This window comes from Hemitrygon akajei, chromosome 8 (genome assembly GCF_048418815.1).
Source record: "Hemitrygon akajei chromosome 8, sHemAka1.3, whole genome shotgun sequence".
NCBI lineage: Eukaryota > Metazoa > Chordata > Chondrichthyes > Myliobatiformes > Dasyatidae > Hemitrygon > Hemitrygon akajei.
This window is the reverse complement of record NC_133131.1, coordinates 128212137-128234471: the sequence shown is the minus strand read 5'-3', so window position 1 is coordinate 128234471 and position 22335 is coordinate 128212137. Positions and strand designations below refer to the sequence as shown.

General features: G+C 42.8%; 1 protein-coding gene across 1 annotated transcript in view; it reads right to left on the bottom strand.

The window, feature by feature from the left end:
- The window catches only part of LOC140732250 (alpha-2,8-sialyltransferase 8F-like), a 96673-nt gene that overhangs the window by 54200 nt on the left and 20138 nt on the right, over positions 1–22335 (bottom strand). The gene's annotated exons all lie outside the window — the stretch shown is intronic.

Sequence of the window (22335 nt, the reverse complement as noted above, 5' to 3'; positions counted from 1 at the left end):
ATGGACATTAATGTTGAATCTTTTTGCAATTCTACTGAGTAAAACACTAAATTTGTTTTGCAATATTTATAACGGAACTGGGTTTCCAGGTGAAAAATATGGATTGCTGATTTAGTTGTGCAAGGCATGGAATAATAGACTAGATAGACTAGTAAATTAACAATGAAGCTATTACTGTATTGCATTTCTATGTTATTTCCATCTCATCTTCACCACATATGCCCCTGCCTCAGTTCATCTGTTGCTCATTCATGCTAAAAATATCTAGACATAATCATGCAAATCCTGAACATCATAGGATATCAATTCTTAGCTCTACTGAATAATGGGTGTTTACCATCACTGATATGAATCAACATTTGATTCAGTCTGTAAGGAAGGACAGGCAGGCTTTATGATAGGATAGAAAGGCTGAAGTGAGTTTATTTCTATTGAGGATATAGGAGATGAACTTTGAGCATGGATCAGCACGGGGAACTATGATGTTTTCACCATTTTATAGCCTTGATTGACAGAGGTTCAGGACTGAAAGTTTAATGTTCCTGGCTTTCAATGTTTCAGAAGAGACAAAGAGGGAAGAGGGAGAGCAGTTATACTACCAGTCAGAAACAATATCACAGTTGCACTCTGGGAGAATTGTTCAGTCACTTTACTCTGATAAGGTTATTTATAGACCCACTTCCCCACCAAGTAGCCATCAGAACACTAAGGGACAGATATTCAGGCAGATTACAGGAAGGTGCGAAAACAACAGTTTTGTCATAGTGGGTGACTTCAACTTCCCAAATATAGATTGAGAACACTGAATTCAAGAGGGTTATCTGAGAAGAAGCCTAGGAGAGACAATAGTGGCAATTCCTCTGCTTGCATCTTCAGAAACAGCTCTATTTCTATCTTTAATATCTCTATTTTTCCCTTTCAGGTTCTTTTGAAGACAGGAAATTGATGTGCTGTGTGAGATGGAAGATCAAAAGCAGCAAGCTGACTGCTGACTGTATGCACAGAGACCCAAATTCTTTGGGCACAGAGCTCGGAAAAAGCGACACAACAGACTTTTAACATCATAAATTAAGGAGTTTTTTGTTATGTCTCCCCTCTTACTGTGAAGCAGAGATACCTCTTTTTCCCTTAATGGAGAGAGTGAGGAGAGGAAAGGGGAGAGTGAGAAGGGGGAAAGGGGGAGAGGGGGAGAGTGATGAGGGAGGGAGGGGGGGGAGAGAGAGAGAGAGAGAGAGAGAGAGAGAGAGAGAGAGAGAGAGAGACAGAGAGACAGACAGACAGACAGACTGTGCTATGTCGAATATACACTGGGTGAACGAGTAGTCTTTGGGATACTACAAGTCTGTGCCTTTATTGATGCTTTGCTGCATGCTTGAGTGCCCAGTGAGGGGTATCAATGCTTTTTTTGCTGGTGGGGAGGGGGGGAATCATTGTTTTGCTGCTGCTTATGCATGGTAGGGGGAACCTGGGGGGCTTTGGGGTTCTAAAATTTAACTGTCCTTCATTCTATGGGGCACTGCTCTGTTTTCGTGGATGGTTGCGAAGAAAAAGTATTTCAGATGAGATATTGACTTCAAACTTTCTGCACAATCACTCAAAGAGTTGAACTGCATGTGCATGTAACGAGAGCTGTATAACTAATTTCCTTCTACCTTAGGCCACAAACATCAATCACCCTTGAGCTGGGCCACTTCTGGAGGTCCAAGATGCCGACTTCTATAAAGAAGGGATCCACATGCTCCACAACCACTGGACTAAGTGTATAAATGTAGGAGGGGACTATGTTGAAAATTAAAAGTGCTAGGTTTTCTAAAATTGACTCCTTCTACCTTAGGCCATGAACTTACCAATCACCCCTCATATATTGTATACATTTCTCTGACATTAAATATACCTATTGAAACGTTTGAGGTGTAAACAGTGTGGACATGAAGAGGTTGCTCCCTTTGGTAGAGTGGTTAACATCTAAATGCCACAGATTATGAAAAATTATGAAATCAAACCAGAAACGGGCTTTATATCACTGGCATACATTGTGAAACTTGGTGTTTTGCAGCAGCAGTACAATGCAATACATAATATGAAAAGCTTTAAATTACAGTAAGAAGTATATATATATATTTTTTGTAAGTTAAAATTAAATAAGCAGTGGAAAAAGAGAGAACACAAAGTCGTGAGATAGTGTCCATGGGTTCAATGTCCATACAGAAATCTGATGGCAGAAGAGAAGAAGCAATTCCTGAAATGTTAAGTATGAGTCTTCAGGTTCCTGAACCTTCGGGGCCCTGATGGTCGCGATGTCCTTGGTGATGGAGGTCCTTAATGATGGATGCCACCTTTCTGAGACATCACTCCATGAAGGTGTCCTGGATGTTGGGGACACTAGTGCCCATGATGGAGTTGACTGAATTTACAAATTTCTGCAGCTTATTTTGATCCTGTGCAGTGGCAACAATCCCATCATCTACATACCAGATGGTGATGCAGCCAGTTAGAATGCTCTCCACAGTAGATCTATAGAAATTTGTGAGTGACTTTGATGACAACCAAGTCTCCTCAAACTCCAAATGAAATATAGCCACTGTCATGCTTTCTTTGTAACTGCATCTGGACCTGGATAGATCCTCAGAGACGTTGACACCCAGGAACTTGAAATTGTTCACTGTTTCTACTTCTGATCCCTTGATGAAGATTGGTGTGTGTTCCCTTGCCTTACCCTTTCTGAAGTCCACAATCAGTTTTTTTGGTCCTGCAATCATTATGCAAGATCCTGTGCAAGGATTATGCTGCAACACCACTTAACTGGCTGATCTGTCCCTCTCTTGCATGCCTTCTCGCCATTGTCTGAAGTTCTGCCAATAATTCTGCTGTGAACAAATTTATAGATGGTGTTAAAGCTGTGCCGAGCCACACAGCTATGGGTGTAGAGAGAGTAGAGCAGTGCACAAACTGTGCTTCCTTGAGGTGCACTAGCATTGATTGTCAGTGAGGTGGAGATGTTATTTCTGATCCACACAGTCTGTGGTCTTCTGGTGTGGAAGTGAAAGATCCAGTTGCAGAGGGAGGTACAGAGACCCTGGTTTTGAAGCTTTATGATCAGAACTATAGGGATGATTGTGTTAAACACTGAGCTGTAGTAAATTTATAACAGACTGATGCACATATTAGTATTATCCAAGTGATTCAAGGCTCTGAGAAGAGCTATTGAGATCAGATCCACTGTAAACTTATTGTATTGAGGGTCTGTCACCTTGCAAGGGTTCACCCTCTTAAAGATGTTCTGACATCAGCCTCCTAGACAGTGACCACAGGGTCACTAGGTGCTGTAGTTTTATTCTCCTTTTCGAAGGGTGCATAAAAGGCTCTGAACTCATCTAGGAGTGAAGCATCACTGCCATTTATGATGTTAGGGTTTGCTTTGTAAGACGTAATGGCCTGCAAACACTGACAGAGTTGGCATGCATCTGATTCTGCCTCTAAACTCAATTGGAATTGTTCTTTCTCTCTTGAGATCTCATCGTACCTGGCCTCTTTGTATAGTATTGGATCACCAGATTTGAATGCTACCGATCTAGCCCTCAGTGGACTACGAATCTGCTGGTCATTCGAGGTTTTAGATTTGGGTGTGTACAGCATGTTCTCACAGGCACACACTCAGCCAGGCAAGTCTTAATGAAGTCAGTGACAACTGTGGTGTATTCATTCAGACTTGAAGATGAATCTGTGAATTTTGTCCAGTCCACCAACTCAGTGCAAATGGGAACAAAATTGAAAGCAAAATGAGGAAATACTTTTTAATGTGTGCCTGAAACCTGGAATATAAATGTGGTGGAAGTAGGTTTCATTATCCACTTCCAAAGGGAAATCTTAAGTGCTGTCTATGGTGAAGATGAGTTTGCAAGGCTAAAGAATAGTGGTGGTAGAGTGCAGTGGTAAGAACCAGCATGGACATTATGGAAATGATGGTTGCTTTCTGTAGCATAAACATCCCATGATTCTAGATTAGTTTTTTACTTTCCATATTAATCTTTGATGCAGCACCTATTGAACGTCTACTGACTTTCTTTGTACATGAATAAGTTCCCCTTTATCTATTGTGAAGTTACATCTTCAAGTAATTCCCTTAAAATTATTCTTTCACAAAAGCAAAGGATCATGGATAAATAAGGATTAGAACGTGGTGGAACTCAGCAGGTCAGGCATCATCCATGAAGAGGAGTAAAAAGTGGACATTTCCACAGAGACCCTTCATCAGGACTGTTCATCATACAATAATTCTGAGTGTCCTGCTAATGCATCTTCAACAAATGTTCTGCTATTTCTGCTGCCTTCTATCTCCTTCCATTTTATTATCATTTTTAATTTTTTTCAGCTTAAGCTGGTAAAACCTGAGGTACTGCATATCCAAGGACACTCTTTTGTCAATTACTCTGAACCTTCACACTATTCTAGCAGTGTTTACTATTGTGGCTTTCTGAAGATTTACATAGATATTGTTGTGTAGCCCTAATTGTTTAATGCTATTGCGTAGTGCCTTTGGGATGACACCAGTTGTAGATATTGCTATCAGAACAATGTATACACTTTTCCTTTTCCAGAGTCTTTTAATTTCCACTTTTAATTTGGCATAGTCCTGCTATTTTTCACTTATTGATTTCTGTAAGTTACGTGTGTTTGGAATGGCTATATCTATTAAAAAAGTTGTTCTTGCTTGTTTATCATGTATTATTATATCCAGATGGTTATTATGGATTGTCCTATCTGTAATAACTGGTCGGTCATAATATAATTTATGGCATTCAGACTCCAAAACTGGATCAGGTTTGTACTTATAGTAAAGTGTGACCTCATTAATGAGTTTGTATTTTAAAGCAAGCTTTTGATGAATGATGTTTGACATCTAATTGTGCCTGTGTCAATACATCAAATTGTGTTAACCTGCTACAGGATCCTGTAATGAGTTGGATTGTTTCTGGTTTTTCTCAGCATTTTCTACATTTATCATCTTGAATTTGGTTGGGGGGGGGGGGTATGTGCATGTGCGCACATGTGTGTGCGTGTTATAAACACCTGGTCTTGTATTTCTCAAAGAAACTCTGTTTCTGGGAAGAAGTCCAACTCTGAGCCAGGCATTGGTCACTTCCTCGTCGACATCTAGTCTGCTCAGATCGCGGGGATAACTTCCATTAGTTAACTTTTTTTCAAATTGTCTTCATTTTTCTGGGTTGATGTCTCATTTAAGTTCAGTGGCATATATTCCTTATGTTTAATAATGTTATTATAATGGGGAGCATTTGGTCCATGGTGACAAACGAGAGAAGCCTGTTCAGAATTGCCAGTTTTAGTCAAGTCAAGTCACTTTTTATTGTCACTCCGACCATAACTGCTGGTACAGTACACAGTAAAAACAAGACCATGTTTCTCAGGACCATGGTGCTACATGAAACATTACAAAAGCTACACTGCACTACGTAAAACAACACAAAGACTACACTAGACTACAGACTTACCCAGGACTGCATAAATTGCACAAAACAGTGCAGGCCTTACAATAAATAATAAACAAGACAATAGGCACAGTAGAGGGAAGTTGGTGTCAGTCCAGACTCTGGGTATTGAGGAGTTTGACAGCTTGGGGGAAGAAACTGATACATAGTCTGGTCATGAGAGCCCGAATGTTTCGGTGCCTTTTCCCAGAGGGCAGGAGGGAGAAAAGTTTGTATGAGGGGTGTGTGGGGTCCTTCATAATGCTGTTTGCTTTCCGCTGCTGCATCTGGTGTAAATGTCTGTAATGGTGGGGAGACCTCGATGATCTTCTCAGCTGACCTCACTATCCACCGCAGGACCTTGCTATCCGAGATGGTAAAATTTCAGAACCAGGCAGTGATGCAGCTGCTCAGGATGCTCTCAATACAACATCTGTAGAATGTGGTGAGGATGGGAGTGGGAGATGAAATTTCCTCAGCCTTCACAGAAGGTAGAGACACTGCTGGGCTTTCTTTGCTATGGAGCTGGTGTTGAGGGACCAGGTGAGATTCTCTGCCAGGCGAACACCAAGAAATCTGGTGCTCCTAACGATCTCTACCGAGGAGCCAGTGATGTTCAGTGGAGAGTGGTCACTCTGTGTCCTCTTGAAGTCAGCAACCATCTCTTGTTTTGTTCACATTCAGAGACAGGTAGTTGGCTCTACACCAGTCCGTTAGCCGCTGCACCTCCTCTCTGTAAGCTGACTCGTCGTTCTTGCTGATGGGACCCACACGGTTGTGTCATCGGCGAACTTGATGATGTGATTCGAGCTGTGTGTTGCAGTACAGTCGTGGGTCAGCAGAGTGAACAGCAGTGGACTGAGCACGCAACCCTGTGGAGCCCCCATGCTCAGTGTGATGGTGTTGGAGATGCTGCTCCCTATCTGGACTGACTGAGGTCTCCCAATCAGGAAGTCTAGGATCCAGTTACAGAAGGAGGTGTTCAGGCTCAATAGGCTCAGCTTTCCAATCAGATTCTGAGGGATGATTGTGTTGAATGCTGAACTGAAGTCTATGAACAGCATTTGAACGTATGTGTCTTTTTTGTCCAGGAGGGTTAGGACCAGGTGGAGGGTGATGGCAATGGCGTCATCTGTTGAATGGTTGGGAAGGTACACAAACTGCAGGGGATCCAGTGAGAGGGACAGCAGGGTCTTGATGTGCCTCATGACGAGCCTCTTGAAACACTTCATAATGATAGATGTGAATGCAACGGGATGATAGTCATTGAGGCAGGACACTGAAGACTCCTTCAGCACAGGGACGATGGTGGCGGCCTTGAAACACATTGGAATGGTGGCGCTCCTCAGGGAGATGTTGAAGATGTCAGTGAGAACATCTGCTAGCTGGTCTGCACATCCTCTAAGCACTCTACCAGGAATATTGTCTGGTCCAGCAGCCTTCCATGGGTTGACCCTGCACAGAGTTCTCCTCACGTCGGCCATGGTGAGACACAGAACCTGGTCATTTGGAGGAGGGATGGACTTGCTCGCCGCCACATCATTTTCTGCCTCAAAACAAGCATAGAAGTTGTTCAGCGCATCACGGAGGGAGTCATCACCCGCACAGTCAGGTGATGTTGTCCTGTAGTTGGGGATGTCTTGAATGCCCTTCCATGTGTGCCGCATGTTGCTGCTGTCCTGGAGGTGGCTGCAGATACTCTGGGTGTGTGCACACTTTGCCTCTGATGGCCCGGGACAGTTTAGCCATTGCTGTTGTTAGGGCTGCCTTGTCACCTGCTCTGAAGGCGGAGTCACGGGTCCTCAGCAGCGCACGCACCTCTGCTGTCATCCATGGCTTCTGGTTAGAGCATGTAGTGATCGTCTTGGACAGATTAACATCATCAATGCACTTGCTGATGTAGCTGGTCACTGATGCTGTGTACTCCTCTAAGTTGGTAGAGTCGCCATTGGTTGCAGACTCCCTGAACATGTGCCAGTCAGTGTGCTCAAAGCAGTCTTGAAGAGCAGAGATGGCTCCTGCTGGCCAGGTTTTCACCTGCTTCTGAACTGATCTGGATCACCCGACGAGCGGTCTGTATGCTGGGATTAGCATAACAGAGATGTGGTCTGAGTAACCGAGGTGGGGTCAGGGCTCCGCCCGGTACGCATCAGGGATGTTTGTGTAAACCAGGTTCAACGCGTTCTCCCCTCTCATTGCAAAGTCCTGATGCTGATGGAATTTGGGCAGCACTGATTTGAGGATTGCGTGGTTAAAATCCCTGGCGACAATAAACAGACCATCAGGGTGTGTGTTCTGTAGTTCACTAATAGCCCCATACAGTTTACAGAGCGCCTCCTTAGCATTAGCGCTGGGGGGGGAATGTACACACCGACTACAAGGACAGTGGTGAATTCCCGTGGTAATTAGGATGGTCTGCATTTAACTTCTCACCCAATCCTGTTTTCTTCAAAACCCGATGAGCCAAAGCCTCCCCACTCTACCACTGGTCCATTCACACAATGGCCTCTCCACTTAACCCTGCCTTAATTTTATTTGCCCTTGCTAATGAATTGCTATTTGGCTGTGCTTCTGGAAAACACCGAAAGCCCACAAACACTCCATCTTAAATCTTCCTCCACAACCTATGAGTTGCTCCTCTCTCACTCCCAATGTAATTGAGCCACCAGAAAACACCAAAAGACTGCAAAGGCTGCCTTTTAAATCTCTTCTCCTGACCTGTGAGTCACCTTCTCTCTCACTCCCGATGTGATTGGACCACTGGAAAAACACCAAAAAACCATGAATGCTCCTTTTTAAATATCTCTCCACAACTTCTGAGTCACTTCCTCTCATGCTACCGCTTTGATTGGGCACTGGGAAAAAACTGAAAGCCCGTGAACACTCCTTTTTAAATCTCTCTCCCTGGCCTGTAAATTGCCTCCTCTCTCACTCCTGATGTGATTGGGCCACCGGAAAAACTTAGTTTAGACAAAGCACTTCTCCTTTCTCTATCATGCATGTTATTTCCTCAAAGAACTCCAAATGATTTGTCAAGCAAGACTTCCCCTTAGGGAAACCATGCTGACTTTGCCTATTTTATCATGTGCCTCTAAGTACTCTGAAACTTCATCCTTAATAATGGAGTCCAATGTCTTTCCAACCACTGATGTCAAGCTAACTGGCCTATAATTTCCATTTATCTGCCTCCCTCCGTTTTTAAAAATTTGAGTGACATTTGTTATTTTCCAGCCTTCTGGAAATTTTCTAGTGATTCTTGTAAAATCATTACTAATGCCTGTACAATCTCTTCAGCTACCTTGTTCGGGACACTGCGGAGTAGTCCATCTGGTCCAGGTGACTTATCTACCTTCAGAACTTTCAGCTTCCCAAGCACTTCCTCTTTAGTAAAAGCATCTACACTAATTTGTTCTCTCTGACACTTGGACTTCTGGAGTACTGCTAGTGTCTTTCACAATGAAGACTGACCCAAAATACTTATTAACTTCATACACTATTTCTTTCTTCTGCATTACTACCTCTCCAACATAATTTTCCAGTGGTCCAATATCCACTCTTATCCCTCTTTTACTCTTCTATATATGAAAATATTTTGGTATCGCCTTTTATATTATTGGCTAGCTTACCTCTCTCCTTATTTTTTTTATCAGTTGATTTCTGTTGTTTTTTTTTTAAAAAAAGTCACCTATTCCTCTGATTTCCCACTCTTTGTTATATTACATGCACCCTCTTACGCTGTTTTTGACTTCCCTTGTCAACCATGGTTGACTCACCCTCTGCTTAGAATACTTTTTTGCGTGGGGATGTATCTACACACTGCCTTCTGAATTGCTCCTAATAACTCCATCCACTGACACTCAGTCATCATCCCTGCTAGTGTCCCCTTCCAATCAACTTTAGCCAGAAATCTCTCATGCTTCTGTAATTCCCTTTACTCCACGGTACTAGTGATACAGTACATTTGATTTTAACTTCTACCCCTTAAAATACAGGGTAAATTCTATCATATTATCATGTATAAGATGATGAGAGGCATTGATCGTGTGGATAGTCAGAGGCTTTTTCTCAGTGCTGAAATGGCTAGCATGAGACAGCACAGTTTTAAGGTGCTTGGAAGTAGGTACAGAAGGGATGTCAGGGGTAATTTTTTTTATGTAAATGCAGAGAGTAGTGAGTTTGTGGAATGGGCTGCTGGCAATGGTGGTGGAGACAGATACAATAGGGTCTTCTGAGAGACACTTGGATAGGTACATGGAGCTTAGAAAAATAGAGGACTATGGGTAACCCGAGGAAATTTCTAAGGACATGTTCAGCACAGTTTTTTGGGCTGAAGTGCCTGTATTGTGCTGTAGGTTTTTCCAATGTTTCTACGTTTCTATTATGACCTTTGCCTCCCAAGGGTTCCTTTACCTTGAGTTTCCTAATCAAATCTGGTTCATTTCACAATACCCAATTCAGAATTGCTTTTTTCTCCTCGTGGGCTCAACCACAAGCTGCCCTAAAAAATCATCTGGAAGGCATTCTACAAGTACTCTGTCTTGGGATCCAGCACCAACCTGATTTTCCCAATATGCCAGCATATTGAATTTCCATCATGACTATTGTAACAGTGCTCTCTTTACATGTTTTTTCTATCTCCTGTTGTAATCTACATCCACATCCTGGTTACTGTTCACAGATATGTATGTAACTCCTGTTAGGGAAATGAGACAGACTATATCACTGATTTGGCACTGAAATGGAAACATATTGTTAGATCACAGATGATAAAGTGGCAAATAAAGTGCTGGGGTGGGGAAGTGGGTAATGGCATCAATCAAATTTTTATGGATGAAATTTAGTTTTATCACAGGAGTATTCAAATGAAACTTTAAGTGGTAAACAGCAGACCAAATTAATTGCCTAAATTGGGAACAGATATCTCCTAGTAACTGCCAGAGTAGATAGTATTTGAACTGCCCTCCTTCGAACTCCAAAGGAAAATGCCTTGCCCTTGACCTCTACATGCGAGACACTTCAGGTGCATAGGAGCACGCCAGTCATGTGTTTCACCATGTGGAAGTATGCTCAGCAAAAAGAGAACAGCAGTTCCAGAGGCAGCCCTCTAACACCTTTTCAGGGCAAGTATTAATGAGAAGTAAATGGTAGCCTCACCACTGTACTTGTTTCCTGAAAAATCACTGAATAAAAACAAAAATGAAGTAGATATAGTGGACCACGCAGGTGAGTGGCACTTAAAGTTTTGAAGGTAAGAGCAGATCAATATTTGAACATTACCTTTGAGAGCAATAAATTCATAGAAAAATATTGTTCTGCACTAAGCCACAACAAGTGTAAGCCAGTCTGGAGGGACTGAGGTCAAATTCAACAACTACAGTACCAGAGTGGACATGAAGGCATGAAGATAGCCTACATGCAAAACTGAACTATGGAGGAGTTGGAGACAGATTCAATATGAAGGAGAGCAGGATGGAGTAAAGTACCACTGAAGTTTCTGGGCACACATCCAGAGTTGTGGACCACTAATCCATAGGTAAAGCTTAAATCTAATAATGGCATCTGGGGAACTCAATCAAGAAATTAAATACATTTGGAGTTAAAGCTAGTCATTATGATGTTGATTATGAAACTAGTGAATTCTTATTTAACATCCATCTGATTCATTAATGTCTTAGAGAAGGAAAGATAGTACTGTATCCTTCTTTGGTCTGAAAATTATGTCCCTTCAGATCCAGAATATGGAGGATGCTTATCTTCCTCCCATTTTGAGACCATCATTTTAGCAGTACCATCAACATTCTCTGAACTTTTCTTGGAAAAGCAAACATGAATAGTAATGGAGAAGTAACTGGAAAACAAGATCACACCAATATTTTATATTATTGTAATATCATTGCTCTTATATTCCAATCCTCCTGCAATAAAAGACAACTTGTCTTTCTAAAAGCCTGCCACACCTGCACATCAGCTTTCAAGGTTTTGTTTAACATTGACAACCAGCTTTTATTAAACATTTTCCTGTCTCTCAACATTAAAAGATATGTACATATTTCGATTGAACTAATCCTATTTGGCTGCATAAGACCCATACTTTCTTTGTATTTCCTATCATGTTCAAACACCCTTTGCTTGACATAATTGTGGCTGCAAATACAGAAGCAACAAAGAGCCAAGATAGAGCCTTTATGGAGCAGGAGGAGCATGGTATCCAGGGTTTCGGCCCAAAATGTTGATGGTGCTTTTTTCCATAGATGCTGCCTGGCCTGCTGAGTTCCTCCAGTACTTTGTGTGTGTTGCTCAAATTTCCAGCATCTGCAGCTTTTCTCTTGTCAGTGATAGCTGTCCTCGGTTTGTTTTAAAAATATCTCATCGCCAATGTTATGTTTTGTAACTTCAAAACATTAAACTAATTCAAAGTATACATGGGAGTCCAAAATGCAAGTCTAACTTTGAGTTTTACTTTAAGTACACACACATATCATATAGTAGCATGATGACATATGCAATTCACGTATTTATCTAATCTGTAATGAATTATTGAAATAAACAAGAGTGCTAAATTAAGCAGAATATTTACAAGATTATTCTAATATTAATGAAACATTAAACACACACTGTATATAACAGTTACTTGTACAGTGTGTTTTACAGGATTGCTTGTATATTTACAGTTTTTTTAAAAAATTGTATTCTTTATGGCTTTTTTTTCAGCATTGTAATGGCATTTCATTTACTAAAAAAGGAACTTGAACTCAATGGTCTGAGATAGGGCTTGCTGTGGTATTTCAGATAAGCCCACATAGAATATAGAACAGTATAGAATAGACCACATGGGCTATGATAACTAATTCTAGATGGCTGTACATGATCCTAAGTCTCCATACCCTCCATGTGTCTGTCAATATCAATATCATGTCTGATTCTACCACCACACCTGGCAGCTGCTCCTGGCACCTACCATTCTGAAAAAACTTACAATAATCATCTGCCTTAATATCTCTCTTCTCATTAAATATCTGTTTTTTTCAATATATGATATTTCTGGCCTGGGAAATAGGTTCTGACAATCTATCCTATCAATTCCTCTTGTAATTTAATAAACTTCCATCAGGCTTCCAGGGAAATGAACCTGGTCAGTTGTCAGATATCTCAGTGGGAGAGCATTTTGGAGATAGTGATCATAATTCTATCTCTTTACCATAGCATTGGAGAGGAATAGGAACAGACAAGTTAGGAAAGTGTTTTATTGGAGTAAGTGGAAATATGAAGTTATCAGGCAGGAACTTGGAAGTATAAATTAGGAACAGATGTTCTCAGGGAAATGTACGGCAGAAATGTGGCAGATGTTCAGGGGATATTTGCATGACGTTCTGCATAGGTACGTTCCAATGAGACAGGGAAAGGATGGTAGGGTAGAGGAACCATGGTGTATAAATGCTGTTGAACATTTAGTCAAGAAGAAAAGCTGACAAAAGGTTAAAATAAACTACGTAATGATAGAGGTCTAGAAAATTATAAGGCTAACAGGAAGAAGCTTAAAAATGAAATTAGGAGAGCCAGAAGGGGTCATGAGAAGGCCTTGGTGGACAGATTAAGAAAAACCCCAAGGCATTCTACAAGTATGTGAAGAGCAAGAGGATAAGACATGAGAGAATAGGACCAATCAAGTGTGACAGTGGAAAAATGTACATGGAACCGGAGGAGATAACAGAGGTAATTATTGAATACATTGCTGCAGTACATCGGACTGAAAAGCTTGAGCATATAGACATTAAGAAAGATGTGCTGGAGCTTTTGGAAAGCATCAAGGTGGGTAAGTCACCAGGACCGGACAAGATATACCCCAGGTTACTGTGGGAGGCAAGGGATGCGATTGCTGAACTTCTGGCAATGATTTTTGCATCATCAATGGGGACAGGAGAGGTCCTAGAAAATGTTGTTTCCTTATTCAAGAAAGGGAGTAGACATAACTCAGGAAATTATAGACCAGTGAGTCTTACTTCAGTGGTCTGTAAGATGATGGAGAAGATCCTGAGAGAAGGACTTATGAATATTTGAAGAGGCATAATATGACTAGGAATTTTCAGCATGGCTTTGTCAAGGGCAGGTCATGCCTTACGAGCCTGATTGAATTTTTTGAGGATGTCACTAAACACTTTGATGATGGTAGAGCCATAGACGTAGTGTATATGGATTTCAGAAAGGCTTTTGACAAGGTACCCCATGCAAGCCTTATGAGAAAGTACAGAGACATGGAATCCAAGGGGAAATTGCTTTGTGGATCCAGAACTGGCTTGCCCACAAAAGGCAAAGAGAGGTTGTAAATGGGTCATATTCTGCATGGAGGTCGGTCACTAGTGGAGTGCCTCAGGGACCTCACTTGGAGTACTGGCTCAGTTCTGGTCACCTCGCTACAGGAAGGATGTGGAAACTATAGAAAAGGTTCAGAAGAGATATACAAGAATGTTGCCTGGTTTGGTGAGCATGCCCTATGAGAATAGGTTGAGTGAACTTTTCCTTTTCTCCTTGAAGCAACAGAGGATGAGAGGTGACCTGATGAGAGTCATTGATCGTATGGAGAGTCAGAGGCTTTTTCCCCAGGGCTGAAATAACTAACACAAGAGTGCACAGTTTTAAGGTGCTTGGAAGTAGGTACAGAGGAGATGTCAGGGGTAAATATTTTTATGCAGAGGGTGGTGAGGTATGGCATGGGCTATTGGCAACGGAGGTGGAGGAGGATACGATAGGGTCTTTTAAGAGATTTCTAGACAGGTACATGGAGCTTAGAAAAATAGAGGGCTATGGGTAACCCTAGGTAATTTCTAAAATAAGTACATGTTCGGCCTGGCATCATGGGCCGAAGGGCCTGTATTGTGTTCTTGCTTTTCTATGTTTCTCCTTTACCTCTGACACTCCAGAGTAAATAATCCAGGTCTGTCCAAACTTTCCTAAGAGTTAGTAATCTCAAATCCAGACTGCATCCTGGTGCATCTCCACTTCACTCTCTCCCAAACTTCTATGTGCTTCCTGTAATGGGGTGACAAGAATTGAATACTCCATATGTACCCTAACATGGGCTTCATCTATCTTTTTTCAACAACTTAATTTTCAACAACTCTCATCCTGTTCCACTACAGGCAGCTGTGCAGGCCAAGTCTTTATGTATATTTAAGGCAGAAGTTGATACATTCTTGATTGTTCAGGGCATGAAGGAATATGGGGGAAGGCAGGAGACTGGGGCTGAAAGGAAAATGGATTAGCCATGGTGAAATAGCGGAGCAGACTTGATGCTTTAGTTTTAGCCTTACCCAAGTTGAGGGGAAAAAACCTGATTATTGTGTTTTTGCCAGACTTGATTATAGTATTTACTTGATTAGTAATTACAAAGTTTGATCAGCTAATTGTCAGCACAACAAGGAAAGAAGGAACTTTTGGCTCCTTGTTTTTACTTCAGAAAATTCTAAAATGTTCCCAATCCTTGGGCTTGTTGCTTCTCCTGATAACTTAAGCCTTTCCTTAGCTTGATTATTAGTTTAATTTCTGTTGTAATCGATTATTAGAGAAACATAGAAACATAGAAAAACCTACAATACAGGCCCTTTGGTCCACAATGCTCTGCTATCATATCCGCCTCCACCACTGTCACCGCCATTCCATGCACTCACCATTCACTGCAGAAAAAACCTACCCCTGACATATCCTCTGTACCTACTTCCAAGCACCTTAAAACTGTGTCCTCCTGTGTTAGTCATTTCAGCCTTGGGAAAAAGCCTCTGACTATCCACATGATCAATGCCTCTCATCATCTTATACACTTCTGTAACATCACCTCTCATCCTCCGTCGCTCCAAGGAGAAAGGGCTAAGTTTGCTCAAACTATTTTCAAAAGGCATGTTCACCAATCCAAATGTAACACTTGCCCAACAGGCTGGTATATGTCTAAGGGGAAAAGTCCAGCCACTCTCCAACCCCACTTCCCACATACGCAGGTGCTGTGGGAATCAAGTTAATGCAAGGTTGCACACAAACACTATCAAACTCACACCAGATACCGTTATAAAATATACTTTAAAGATTTTACCAAAACTAAATGAGTACTAATACAGTATATATGAAGGAAAAGAAAATAAAGTAAAAGGCACCAAACTTATAAGAGTTCAGTCAGTTTAGTGCACATCGTTGGAGCTCAACCATCGAACCATTTGACCCCTCGTTGTTTTCCTCCGACCTCCACGTCCTCGCACCTGGGACCACCCTGGTGGTCAACCGAGCAGTACAGCACACATCCACCTTCTTTGGCGGCTTCTTCCCAACTCCCCGAAAAGACCGCGAAAACCCAGCTCCCAAGGCCACAAGACAAAATAACATTCCCCCATTGGTTAACAAAGGAATACAATCCCCGTTATCAGCAATTCTAAAGCTAAACAAACTGCTAGAAGCTTCGAGAATGCTCTGCAAGAAACACTCTCTCACCATAACAAAGAAGGTTTACTTTTATCCACGAAGAAGCCATTTTGATTAACATATGCAGTACACAGGCAACATCCATGTAAGTCTCCTCTGCACCCTTTCTATGGTTTCCACATCCTTCCTGTAGTGAGGTGACTGTAACTGAGCACAATACTCCAAATGGGGTCTAACCAGGGTCCTATATAGCTGTAACACTACCTGTTGGCTGTTGAACTCAATCCCATGGTTGAAGGCCAATACACCATATGCCTTCTTAACTACACAGTCAACCAATGCAGCAGCTTTGAGTGTCTTATGGACTCAGAACGCGAGATCCCTCTGATCTTCCACACTGCCAAGAGTCTTACCATTAATACTATGTTCTGCCATCATATTTGACCTACCAAAATGAACCACCTCAAACTTATCTGTGTTGAACTCCATCTGTCACTTCTCAGCCCAGTTCTGCATCCTATCAATGTCCTGCTGTAACTTCTGACAGCCCTCCACACTATCCACGACACCCCCAACTTTTATGTCATCAGCAAATTTACTAACCCATCCCTCCATTTCCTCATCCAAGTCATTTATAAAATCCATGGAGTAGGGGTCCCAGAACAGATCTTGAGAGACCACTGGTCACCAGCCTCCATGCAGAATATGACCCTTCTACAACCATTCTTTGCCTTCTGTGTGCAACCCAGTTCTAGATCCACAAAGCAATGTCCCCTTGGATCCCATGCCTTCTTACTTTCTCAATAAGCCTTGCATGGGGTACCTTGTCAAATGCCTAGCTGAAATCCATATACACTACATCTGCTGCTCTTCCTTCATCAATGTGTTTAGTCACATCCTCAAAAATTTCAGTCAAGCTCGTAAGGTATGACCTCCCTTTGACAAACCCATGCTGAAAATTCCTAATCATATTATGCTCTCCAAATGTTCATAAATCCTGCCTCTCAGTATCTTTTCTATCAACTTAATAACCACTGAAGTAAGACTCACTGGTCTATAATTTCCTGGGCCACTCTATTCCCTTTCTTGAATAATGGAACAACATCTGCAACCCTCCAATCCTCCAAAACTCTCCCGTCCCCATTGATAATGCAAAGATCATTTCCAGATGCTCAGCAATTACCTCTCTCACTTCCCACAGCTGCCGGAGTATATCTTGTCTGGACCCAGGGACTTAACAAATTTGATGCTTTCCAAAACCTCTAGCACATCCTCTCTCTTAAAGTCTATATGCTCAAGCTTTACAGTCCACTGTAAGTTATCCCTAAAATCGCCAAGATACTAGTCCATAGTGAATACTAAAGCATTCATTAAGTACCTCTGCTACCTCCTCCAATTCCATACACACTTTTTGACTGTCACACTTGATTGGTCCTATTATCTCATGTCTTATCCTCTTGCTTTTCACCTGCTTGTAGAATGCCTTGGGCTTTTTAAAATCCTGCTCACCAAGGCCTTCTCATGGACCCTTCTGGCTCTCCTAATTTCATTCTTAAGCTTCTTCCTGCTAGCCGTATAATTTTCTAGATCTATCATTACCTAGTTTTTTTGAATCTTTCGTAAGCTTTTCTTTTCTTCTTCACACCATGGTTCCTGTACCCTACCATCCTTTCCCTGTCTCAATGGAACGTACCTATGCAGAACGCCACGCAAATATCCCCTGAACATTTGCCACATTTCTGCCATACATTTCCCTGAGAACATCTGCTCCAAATTTATACTTCCAAGTTCCTGCCTGGTAGCTTCATATTTCCTCCTGCACCAATTAAACACTTCCCTAACTTGTCTGTTCCGATCCCTCTCCAATGCTATGGTAAAGGAGACTCCGTAGACAATCGCTCCATGACCTACTCTTTTTCTTCAGCTGTGACACTATCTCTGATCAGCAGTGCCACACCCCCACCCCTTTTGCCTCTCCCTGTCCTTTCTGAAACATCTAAAGCCTGGCACTCGAAGTAGCCATTCCTGCCCCTGAGTCATCCAAGTCTCTGTAATAGCCACTATATCTTAGCTCCAAGTACTGATCCACGCTCTAAGCTCATCCACTTTGTTCACAACATACTTTGCGTTACCCCATCTCCATCACCTGCCTATCCTCCCTCTCACACTGAGTACAAGCTTTCTTTATTTGTGAGCCAACCGCCCCCTCCTCCGTCACTTCAGTTTGGTTCCCACCCCCCCCCAACAATTCTAGTTTAATCTCTCCCCAATAGCCTTAGCAACTCTTCCCACCAGGATATTGGTCCCCCTCAGATTCAAGAGCAACCCATCCTTTTTGTATAGGTCACGCCTGCCTCAGAAGAGGTCCCAATGATGCAGAAATCTGAATCCCTTGCCCCTGCTCCAATCCCTCAGCCACTTTTATCCTCCACCTTACTCTATTCCTATTCTGTCATGTATCACAGGCAGTAATTCCTAGATTACTACCTTAGAGGTCCTGTTTCTCAACTTTCTTCCTAACTCCCTGTAGTCTGTTTTCAGGACCTCCTCCCTTTTCCTACCTATGTCGTTGGTACCGATATGTACCATGACCTCTGGCTGTTCTCCTTCCCACTGCAGGATATCGTGGATGCGATCAGAAACATCCTGGACCCTGGCACCTGGGAAGCAAATTACCATCCATGTTTCTTCCCTGCATCCACAGAATTGCCTATCTGACCCCCTATCACTGCTGCCATCCTCTTCCTTTCCCTACCCTTCTGAGCCACAGGCTCAATGCCAGAGACACGGCCACTGTTGCTTCCTCCAGGTAGGTTGGTCCCCCCCCCCGCCCCCATCAGTACTGAAACAGGAGTACTTATTGTAAAGGGGAACAGCCGATGGGGTAGTCCAGAATCTGATTCATGCCCTTCCCCCTCCTGACTGTTACCCACTTATTTGTCCCAAGGCCCTGGTGTGACTACTTGGCTTTAGCTCCTCTCTTCAGAAGTAACTTACCCCGCCTCAACCCGTTATCACTGAATCCCCATTTTGCCAAAGTTCTCATACTCTGACTCCTTCTGCTCAGTTGCCCGCTCTATAAAGCTGTTTTCTTTTTATATTCTTCCCACCAGTGTAACTCAATGGTGTGCACGCACCTGTGCGATTGTGCCTCAATCAAACCGCTGAAGAAAAATCTCTCTCCTTTTAAATCCTTCCTGCTTGTCTAACTGGCTGACATCCACGTGTCTGCGCAGTCATGCCTTGATCAAAGCTCTAAAGAAAAACTCTCTGTTGTTAAGTTCTTCCCACTATTCTTACTCTGACATCTGTGTGCCTGTGCAGTCGTACCCTCTTCTTTTTAGTTCCACTTATGAAACCTGAAGCATTCTCCAATCAGCAAAGGTTTTGCTTCTAAATGTTCCTGCATTACTTTTAGAATAACAACACAGATCACTTCACTGGTTTGAATGGAGCAGACAAATATTGAAGCAAACTGTATGCCTTTAAGCTCAATATTCCTAGTAAAATTGGCACTTGTTTCTTGTTGCTGTTACATTTGCTTCAAAATACTGTTCTGATAGCTTAGTATATATCAGCCACTTAGCCAGTGTATAATTACACATCAATGTTTCCGATGTAGCCAGCCACCCCTGAGTTTTTTCTGTGATTATTATCACCCAGTACTCATGCTTTAGGAAACACCACATCTTCCGTTTTCTGAATTTTCTTTAAAAATAACTCAATCTTATCTTCCCTTCTGAAGAACGCTTTTTTTAAAAATCTTGACCAGCCTGTACTCGGGTTGCCTGCTTCTCACAGAATTTTACTTTGTACATCTTGCTCACTTGAACAGGTCGGTAGCCATTTTGGGGTCATTTTAAAATACCTAATCGCCAGTGTTATGTGTTGTAACTTCAATATATTAAACTTCTTCCAAGAAAACATGGGAGTCTGGTAATGCAGGTCTAGCTCAGTCTTTACTTTAAATGAGGCACAGAGGTATCACGTAATAGCGTGATGATGTATGCAGTTAACATATTTTTACATAAAAACAATAATTCATTATTTAAACAAACAAGAATGGCTGAGCAAACAATATACACAATCACAAGATTACGCAAATATTATTGAAATATCAAATACACAACAGTGAGAACCATGTACCAGACAGGAAAATCCATCATCATAGCAAATGAGATGAAAAGATACAGTCAATTCTCGGACTGACTGAGACAAGATGGATGCCATTTGGAGAGATTCAACTGGCAAACAGGTTAAGTATCATCTACTCAGGCCATCAAAATGATGATGTACCACGTACAGAGAGTGTAGCCTTCATGAAGAAACTAAAAGCACATAGAGGCATGATCGCATGGCAAGCCATCAGTTCCAGAACCATCAGTGCTAGCTTTAAAACCAAGCACAAGAATATCACAGCTTGAGTTATCCAACGTGATGCACCAATAAGCAATGCTAATGAAGAAGACAAATAAAATTCTGCTTAACACTCAGTGCAGTCATCAGCAGAGGGAAGGGAAAAACTTAGCCATTGTCATTGGGGACTTTAATGCAAAAAGAAGCAGGGATAACGCAGGATATTAACAGTAGAGAGGGAAACACAGTCTCAGAGAAATGAATAAAAATGGGAAACGATTTGCTAAACCTTGTGCTAACTTCTGGCTAGTTATTGGAGGAAGCTTATTCCCACACAAGTAAATAAACAAGGCATATGGATGTCACCAAGCCAGGTAACAGTAAACCACATCGACCATGTATGCATCTCAAAGACATTTCAAAGCTCACCCTGTGATGTAAGAGTTTAAGAAACACATATTTAGTGGAACAGATTTGCAGAGAGGTCATGCCAAGACATACCGTGAATATAACAGCACATTCTAGTAGGTGATTTCAACTTCCCCAATATTGACTGGTACTTCTTTAGTGTGAGGGCCTTAGATAGGCAGAATTTGTTAGGTGCATTTAGATGTAAGTTTTCCTTAGTTGAAGGATCTAGACTGGATGAATCACTATTTCCAAATAAAGGATAATCCCTTTGGAACTCAGTAGTTGAAACTGGAAAATTTGTTGATGATTGAAGATCAGTCATGATCTTGATGAATGGTAGTGTGGTGAACTAGATATACCTGTCTGACTGCTCCTGGGGCTCCTCCCACAGACCCTGCTGACTGCTCCTGTGGCTCCTCCCACAGACCCCTGTATAAAGGCGACTGTGGGCTGCTGCTCTCCCTCATTTTCCCCAGGATGTAGTGCTGTTTATTCTTCCAGTCAATAAAAGCCGATAACTCGCTTCCTAAGTCTCAGCGTGAGTTATTGATGGTGCATCAATTTTATTGACTGGAAGTTAAAACATGGAAACCATTTTACACCCAGAATGCTTAGATTTGGACCCCCAAGACCCTGAAGCAGCTCTTGCCTTTGAACACTGGCTTGTATGCTTCCAATCATACTTGGAGGAGGTTCGTGCCACTGACTCAGCTGTTAGGCTCAGACTTCTCCTCTCGAGGGTCGCCCCAAAAGTTTATTCATTCATCAGGGACCTCTCGACCTACGAAGGGGCGCTTGACGCCCTCAAAAGACAGCACCTGTGGCCGGTGAACGCAGTTTATGCCCGGCATCGCTTGGCAACACGAAAACAGTGGCCTACGGAGTCGACTGCTGAATTTCTCCGAGCTCTACAGGCACTCGTGCGGACTTGTGACTGCCAAACGCTCACAGCGGGACAGCATACGGAACTCTTGGTCCGAGACGCTTTTGTGACTGGAGTCAGGTCAGTGTATTTGCGCCAGCGGCTGCTGGAAAAAGCTGATCTTACCTTACGCTCAGCGATAGAGACGGCCGATACGTTGGAGGCTGCGCAGCTGGACGCCGAGGCGGTCCAGCCGCGTGATTCCCCGGTTCCGAGCGAATTCGCCAACGCCGCTGCCAGTCGCGGTATCACGAACTCCTCGAATTCGCCAGGCATAAAACTCTGTTACTTTTGTGGGCTTCAGAAACATTCCAGAAACAGCTGTCCGGCTCGCGAAGCGACTTGTTCCAGCTGCAGGAAGAAGGGTCATTTCGCCAAGGTCTGTAAATCTAAACCGCGCCCGGGGTCGAGCAGCGCTGCGTCTGAGACCTGGGGGCCGCCATTTTGCATGCCCGGATGTGGACAACCATCTTTGCCGGCGTCACCATGCCCCGCCCCTACCTACCCGTGTGCGACCTGGGAGCCGCCATCTTGCATGCCCGGATGTGAGCGGCCATCTTTGCCGACGTCACCAGGCCCCGCCCCCGACTCGCCCCGTTCAACGCTGGCTACCGTGACCCTCGATCAAAGCGCTCTGCACCAGCTCGCAAGGTCGATGATGGACATCCTGGTGGAGGGGCACAGGACTAGCTGCCTGTTTGACACGGGCAGCACTGAGAGTTTTATTGACCCGGCCACAGTGAAACGCTGTGGACT